At 44.9% G+C, this 8554-nt stretch overlaps 1 pseudogene; it reads right to left on the bottom strand.

Annotated features, from left to right (window-relative positions):
- Positions 1 to 827: 827 nt before the first annotated feature.
- LOC116658817 lies at positions 828 to 1565 on the bottom strand (annotated as a pseudogene).
- Between the last annotated feature and the right edge of the window lie 6989 nt (positions 1566 to 8554).

The following is an 8554-nucleotide window of genomic DNA, read 5'->3' as shown; positions in this document are numbered from 1 at the left end:
GCAATATTTTCACTCTGAAGCAGAAATAAGTAGTCTTCTTCACCATGTGATTTGTTTAAATCCTCAAACTCATTTTTTTCCCCTAGTTTTCTTTTGTGTGTGTGTGTGTGCTCTTTTTCTCCCCCTTAATGGAGGCACTGGGGATTGAACCCAGCACCTCATGCATGCCAAACACCGGCTCTAGACTAAGCTATCCCCCACCCTCCCTTCAAACTCAATTTTAATTAGGTTCACATCACGTGTCCTTTTTGAAAACTGCTTTTCTTGGCAAGCTGTGAAGTAGTTCAAGGAGGTACGGCTAAGGCAGTAAATTCTACACAATTTTTGATCATCTTGCACCCTTTTCCCCCCAGTTTAGTGATGCTGCTGCTATGGAATCAGATAGCAACATTGACAACATCATTAGAATTTATTTTTAAACTGTGACTTAGTGGCACTAAGCTTCAAGATTTTAACTCCTTGGCAGCAAGATCCAATGCCCTCATTCTTATAGCTTCACTTATATAAGATCTGACAGAGTTCGGTAGGTACTCTGTGAGAATTGATCCACATGTGGATGTAGTTTTGATGTATTGGTGGGAAAAGGTGAGCCCCGCATCCTTCTGTTCTGCCATCTTGAAGCTCCTCCCACCCAATTCCCTCATTGTCACGCCGGCACCTCATTGTCATGGAGTTAAACAGCCAGCACAAGCCGTCCTGCCCCATACTGCCCTTCTGGTTGCAGCACTTGGCAGAATTGAAAGGAAAGAAAGTTGTGTTGCACATGGAAAGGACTGGGGAAAACACAAGAAGACACCAGGAGAAGATTAAAATGTCACACAAGGGCTTCAGAGTCCTGGTAGAGTCCTCCACTGCATCATCATGGTGGTATGCCAGGCTGGCTTTATTCCTGCTCCAGGAACCACATCTTGTGTCTTTCTTCTCCTCTTGCTTCTTTTGCCTTTGCAAAGCATAGTCAGTGAATTGGTAAGCTTTTTCAAGTCATCAGTTTCCAAAGAAAAACATAACTCTATCGAAGGATTCCAAAAACTTGCATAAGATAGTGACTTTTAATATTGTGTAATTTTATCTTTCAGTAACTCTTCAAAACCCATGAAGTCATCTCTTTGGAAATAGGCTCAGAGCATTGATTCTATAAGCTCTATTATTAACACCAAACATTTCTTTGGCTAATTTGAGGTCTGACTCTTCCTGTAACTTCTTTAGCCCAGTCCTGGTTTATCTGCTAATTGTTCTCTGGTATTAGAATTTTAGGTTCTTCTAAACCCTTTATTTTTTCCTGTTACTGTTCTTTCTTTTTGATTTCTCTCTCTTTCTCTCTTTTCTGAAACCTTTATTTCTGATTACTTTTCTTTCTTTCCTTTCACATCATCACTGTCATCCCATTTATCCTTGACCACCATACCCCTACCTTCCCAGCTGTCCCGACCAGTGTGCTGCTGGCCCCCACCATCCACACAGGGCTCCATACAAAGCTTGTCTGGATCCAAATTGGAGGTTCCAACTACCCCCTCAAACTCAGGATGCCAATGGCAAGCCCAGGTTTTTACCTGTACTTCTGACATACTGGCTATAAATCAGGGGTTTCCATGGCTCTCTCCTTGGGTTCAATTAATTTGTTAGAGTGGCTTACAGAGTTCAGGAAACCTGTTTACTCACTAAAATTACCAGTTTATTACAAAGGATATTAAAGAATATAAATCAACAGACAGATGAAGAGTTCCAAAGGATGAGGTCCAGAACGAAGGGGCTTCCTTCCATCCTTCCCTGTGGAGTTTGGGGCTAAGCCTGGTGACATGTGGAAATGTTCTGGTTCCTCAACCTGGAAGCTCTCCACACCTGGAACTTTTGGGCTTTTATGGCGACTTCATTACATAGGCACAATTGATTAAAGCATTGGCCAATGGCTACTGAGCTCAGTCTTCCACCGAGGTTGGGGTGGGTGGGTGGGGTAGATAGAATGGATCTGAAGGTCCCAACCCTCTAATCACACAAGACTTGCACCAGTAGTCCCCATCCTTAGGTGCAGCCCAAAAGTCACCCCATTAATATCACAAAGGACAGCTTTAGCTCTCAACATTTAGAAAACTGCAAGGGGGTTAGGAGCTCTGTGCCAGAAATGAGGATAAAGACCAAATATACACGTCTTATTATAAAAATATACTCCATCACATGCTGAGGCTGCAGAGGGTCTTGGCCAGCCAGGCCTATCAGCACCCATACCGACGGCAGGCCATGCTTGGAGCAGTCACACAGCAAAGCAGCTGGTTGAAAAGCAAGCAGGAAAGATAAGTCTGGAGTCTGCAATATGTCTAATGTCACAGGGGAGCAGGCACTTGGCAGAGTTCTAAGGGACATAAATCCCAACAGAGAAGGAAGAAAGGTAGTTAAAAGGATAGTCAGGAACAGAAGGGGGCTTGGGCAATAGGACGTTCCGAGTGCCAGTATCAGAAGGCCTCCTATTGAAGCAGAAACCCATCCCAGAGCCTGAGCACCCCAGGGTCCCTGGAACCCGATGATAGGATGACTGAGGGGGTGGTTCATCTGAACTCCCATCAGCAAGCATTTGTGAGTTCTTCCCTGATTTAGGACCGCACTTAGGACTTCTGTGTAACAAAATGACTGCTGTATGATCCATGTTCTTAAAGAGGTTATAATGGAGAAGGAGAACCAGAAACCCTATAAGAATTAAGTCAGACTTTGATCAGTGTTGAAACAAAAGTGACACACATGGCCGAGAACCATGTGATAACAAAGAAATGTGTCATTCCTTTGGGAAGTACAGACTCCTGCTTGATAAGTACAGCTCAAATGACTATTCTTTCCCAATAGTCATGGCTCAGGCAGAATTCTCCCCAACCCCCCCTTTTTTTAAAGGCCAAGACTTAAGAAAATGCAGTATTTACTGAATGAGGGAAGAAATGCAGTTCCTTCCCCAAAGCAGCTACCTCTACCTCCACTACACACACACACACACACACAGACACAGGTGTCCCTCTTAATCTAGGCACACGATGGGGGGAAAGAGCAGCAGATGGAAGGCAAAGAATAAAGGCCCTAGAGTCTGACCATGATCTGGAAGAGGCACACGCCAGGGAGACAGAGGCCAGGTTGAGGGGTCCAAGCGACCGAGGACCATGTGTGCTGCCGCTGACCACCCATGCCTGTAGCATGTGCGGCGACCACCCTTCTGGGTTTAGAGCGGAATGCCTCCTTTGAAAACGGGAAGAAGGGTGAGGAAGGGACTGACAACAGTCTGCTCTCCTACTTGGAAGATCTGTGGGTTCCTGAAGCTAAGAGGGAATTAAAAATGCAAATTAGACGACAGAGTCATGTATCTCAAGCTGTGAGGAGTGCAACTCTGGGCGAAAATGTGGAGAAAGTGTCCTCCACTGAAAAAGAAATCCTGGGCAGTTCATCCCTAGTGCGAGGCTTAACGAAGGGGCGAAGCAGATGGCCCTGTGTTTAACGCCCTTACAAGGAGGTCTAGGTTTCCAGGAAGCTGATAGGGGCGAGGGGTGGGAGGTGGGGCAGGCAGAAAATGACTGTAATTCCGACCCCCACTTGGAGGTGTTTAGACCAGTGATTGGTGGCTGTGACCAGAACCTCCCTGATAAGGAAGAAGGGAGTCCCTGGGACTTGGCGCTCTGAATATGTATGGCCCAGATTTCTTTGTGTGGCTGATATCTGGCTGGATATTTATTCTTCTAGATTACACGTTCTGACTCTGAGGAACAAAGGGCTGGCAAGAGCTGCTCTCTGGTGCTTAATAATTTGAAGGAATTTACATTTCAATGCAGCCTTGTGCTACATTTCTCACACAACCTCTCCCCCCTACTCCCTTCTTGCCTTTCCCTCCCCCTAATTTCTCCTGATGGAAAGAATGGACCTCTCTCCCGGTATGGGGAAAGGAGGTGGGGAGACGGGAAGAAGGAGAAAAGCATAGAGACATCATGGGAGGGAGGAGATTTATTGAGATTCCACTTAGAATTTATTCCCTCAGAATCCTATTTATTTTATTTATGTTTATAAATCATACATTACCAAGTACAATGAAATCTCCTAAAACCCCAGAAGCTTACTCGATGTTCTTTGTGATTTGACAGAGGAAACAGAGGGAGAAAATGAGTAAGAAGGGGAGATGTGGGAGGGGCTGGGGGCTGGATGGGGTGGCTCTGGGGAAAGCCTTTCCCAAGGAGTAGCCCGAGTCGGTGTGGCCTGCTCTGCGAGGGAGTGTGATCCAAACAGCCTCCTCTGTGCTTTCACCGCTGTCCCTGCCCCTCCTCTCAGGAGAGGGGGTTCATTGTCAGGTAATTAACCATCAGCATTACAGAAAGGACTTCACTGGGCAGAGGTGTGAAAGCACATTTACACCTCGTGTAAATGGGAGAGGAGATTTTACAGTTTGAGTGACACCCAAGCAGCCATAAAGTGACAAAGATAAAGTCATCCATGGTTAGGATCCCAGGATCCTAAGAGCTTACACTACGCTTCTAAAATGCGCCACCCTCTCTCCCTTCACGTGGCTGTCACAGCGTGTATCGTGACCCGTGGACCACAGGGAGCTTGGGGTACAGCTCAGGGGACACGGCAGCCCAGTTAAGACCCTATACTAGAAAGTTACGGGTTTTGTTCTGCACTTCTCAGTGCGGTTATTCAACAAACTTGAAGGCACCCTTAATCTGTGCCAGAAGGCACTGTTTCTGCCCTCAGGGTACGGACATGTGAGTACATGGCTACAATACAGGGTGATTGCAGCTACAGGGGACGTGGCCCCAGAGGCCACGGAAGCCTGGAAGGAGTCACCCCAGACACTCCATGGCGGAGGTAACATGAGAAAGGTCTAGAGAACGAAGAGAGGCTTGTTAGGTGGATGAGGCTGGCCAATGCAATCGCACAGATGGCTGAGGGCAGTTTTGGCTCACATGGTGGTTTGGTAGGTGGAAGAGAGTTGGTATTTGAGTTTACCTTACTAGGACAGGTTTGCGGCTGTACCCCTCCAGATAACTGGATTTTATTTAGTAAATGAGAAGAAACCCTTACAGGAATGAAGAAAGTTCCAATCTATGGATGCGGTGGGTAGAAAAGGAGGATGGAGAAGAGGAACAAGGACCCCTATACGCACTGGGAGGAAAGCATGGAAACCTAGACTCAAGGATGGTGGATCTAGGGTTCCTCTCAGCTGAAGGAGGAAGAGGAAAATTAATGGCTATAATTTTCATATCAGTGAAGATACTCTGGTCCATTACTGTTTTCTCCAATCAGAACCTTCTGAACAAAGGGGAAAGTGCATCTGAGGCAGAGCCTTGTGGGTCTCCCTTTGTGTTGTTTAACACCAGTTTCTATTAGAAAAGCAGACCTTCAAATTGAACTGCCTCTCCTCAGGCTCCAGAGTAAACTCATCTATATCCTCACCGTAGAAGAAGCAATTCAAGTCTGAGGGGTGTTACTAGGACGATCCACCCCCTGTAAGTTATAGCTAGGATTCCAAAAAATCTTGGGGCCCCACAAAACAATGAGATTCCCAGGATGTTTGGGGAGCATGTCTGGGGCCAATGGAGAATGATGCGAGCCCTTTAGTAAATGTGACTTCGTGTCACAGAATTTAGACATAAGCAAGTAAATTTGGGGTCTACGTATTTTATCACTTATCGAGAGAGGAGTGTTAAAAAAGCTCTATTATAATTGCAGACTTGGCGCTTTTCCTCCTTCAGTTCAGATAGTTTTTGCAAAGGGGACGCAGCATAAGCTTCTTGTGACTTGCTCACGCGAAACGTTTAGGTGGTAGGGTTGAACAATGTGAGCACGCTAGTGTCTTACTTCCAGCCTTCTGCCCTTACTTTAGATTCTGGAAAGTCCCAGGAAGTTTTTCATTTCAGATGATACTCCATCCCCAATTTTAATTTACCTAATTACAGGTCCCCTTAGTCAAGGAAAAGACGATGTTTAATTCAGGAGTTCCTCACTGGCTTAACATTAACCTCTGGTTAGAGGTGAAACCAATTTGTTTGTTTAGTATGTTAGGGATAGGTGAGGCCAACCCGTGTTATAAACCAAAGGATGAAACTGATTCCTGTTTTCCTCTTATTCATGAGTGTTCGTAATCTTTAAGACAAAGCACACATATATACAAGTTCATAAAAATATTAATAATATGTTGACTTTCATTAATTCTCTTTACTTAATTTTCTGTCTTCCTGAGGTTAAAATGTCCTTACTATCAAGAAAACCATTATTTCATTCCAAACACTGTTAAGGTTATCTTCCCACGCAAACTTTTGGTTATCTTCTCAGCTTGCTGAAATTTCATAAACTGGAGAGACTTCTGGCCTGAAGGGGTACCAGTTTCTTGTTTGTATATAGATGGGTTATGTTGAACCTTATATAAAGTCATTAATCAATGACCTTAAAACTCAAAGAAGGACATGGTCACATCGTTTGCAGTTCTTGCATTCATGTCAAAAAGGACCTATTTCTCGAGTCATTGTGCAGATTCATTTATGTGTTCATTCATGGAAATAAAACACTCCGAATTCTCGCTCTGTGTATGGCATATGTTAGCCTGGGGTTCTCAGAATGTGGTTCCTGGCCCTGTAGCATTAAAATCACTTGGGAACTTGTTAGAACAGACATTCTTGGGCCTCACACCAGACCCACTGAATCAGAAACTCTGGGGGTGGTCCCAGCAATCTGTGTTTTAACAAGTCCTCCAGGTGACTCTGACACAGCTCCAGTTTGAGGACCGCTGAGCTAGACAATGGAGTCAAGACAATGATGAATAAGTTGCAATCTACAGTTCTTGTGTCCAAAGAGCTCAGAATTTATAACGTGAAGTGAGAAATCTCATGGTCCTCAAGATTAAATATCTTAACCTGTGCATGGTTTCCCCACTAGTGAGCAGTCGAGTTGAGACAGTCTTCAGAAGGTCAGTCCAGCGGACTTTCTGTACCATCTTATTGATTAGCCATCTCTTGCCCTCTTCCTCCTCCTAGTTCCTAACTTAAAAATTGTTTGTACTTGGGTAGATGCAGAGTTGGCTTCAAAGGACTGTCTCTGGGCAACTGGTCGACAGCAAAGTCACATTGTGGTTACCAGGGCTTACGAAGAAATCTTTCCCCTCCTCCAGCAAGGAACTTGGACTGTTAGCAAGCCAGTAAGTTGGTCGGTAAGTGCTGATCACCACTATGCTCAGGGTGCAAAAAGCATATTGCCCTTTGGGTGGCCTCGGACGGGGTGCATGAGAACAGGAGGAAACAGTTCACACCCTTAAAAAATTCACACACACACACATTTTGAAAATATGGGTGAACAAGTCTGATGCATGACAATAGCAAAGGCAAGATAATCTATACAGATAAATTGAGCATTGCTGGGGGATTTCAAATCTTAATGCCAGAGCTAGGAGGGCGGGAGTTCATCGCCCCCACTACCTCACTGGGCAATTTCTGCCTCATTTCGTTAGACAGAGGAGATTGTTACCAGAAAGGCAGAAAGGAAGTGCCATCTGGGACTGTGTGCACTTCCAGACAGATGGCTGAGTCTTCCAGTCCTGTTTTATTTCTGGCTGTGGATCACACACCCCACAGCTATACTGTAAAAATGGGATGTGACGGGACACGGGATGTTTTAAGAGTGTGTTTCTCTCTCTCTCTCTCTTTGTTTTTTTCCTGGAAACTTGTGGTAAAAATAAAACATAATGACAGTCTTCCTGTTTTAATTATTGTTGTTCACATTAAGCCCTTGGTTGGCCAAGTAAAGGACAAATGGTCCCCCAGAATTGGAGATGATATTCAGGGATGTGGCAGAGAGCCAGGCTAACCTTGAGAAGACTGCTCTGTGGAGACCCTTTGTTAGAGTATGTGTATGCATGTTGTCAACCTTGGGATGGTTGAGAACCGTGACATGTTCTAAAAGTAAAAAGTGGTCCAGCCAGACTGGAATGCTCCACACTCTTCTGCTTTCTTCCTATCTGCTTCCCACACCCAGGCTGCCTCCACCAGCCCCTCACCCCCTTCCTGCCAGACAGGGCAGACCGACTTAAGCAGAGTAGTTTCAGTCTGTCTGCTTTTGGTCTACTCAAGGGCTCCGGTTTTAAAGTCTGGGATGTGAAGGGTTGGCTGGGAGGTTCATACCAATGAGGAGTCCTCTCTGCCAAGAACTGCGAGGGTTGGAGCAATTACTCAACCTACTTCCAGAGTATAAGGCATCAACTTATTCAATAAATATTTTTGAGTGACTATTGATAAAGGATTATATTGTAGGGATATAAAGAAGTAAAAAGATGATTCCTAAAGCCAATAAAATGTACCAGAAGGAGCCTTGAGCCCAAATTCTGACTTATTGGCTTTGTGATTTGGGACAAGTGACTAAACTCACCTGGTCCTCAATTCTTCATCTACGAAAGTGTTCAGAATTGCTGTTGCCTTTCCTCCACTTCCTTCCCAAGCTTTGTCTCCATCTCTTACCCTTCGCTGATTCTCAAACTTGGGAGGTACATAATACCAACCACCTGAGAAGTACATTAAAATACACATTCTTTTTTTTAAATTTAATT

This window comes from Camelus ferus, chromosome 21 (assembly GCF_009834535.1).
Source record: "Camelus ferus isolate YT-003-E chromosome 21, BCGSAC_Cfer_1.0, whole genome shotgun sequence".
In the NCBI taxonomy this organism is placed as follows: Eukaryota; Metazoa; Chordata; class Mammalia; order Artiodactyla; family Camelidae; genus Camelus; species Camelus ferus.
The sequence above is the reverse complement of the archived record's forward strand: the minus strand, read 5'-3'. Positions and strand labels throughout refer to the sequence as shown.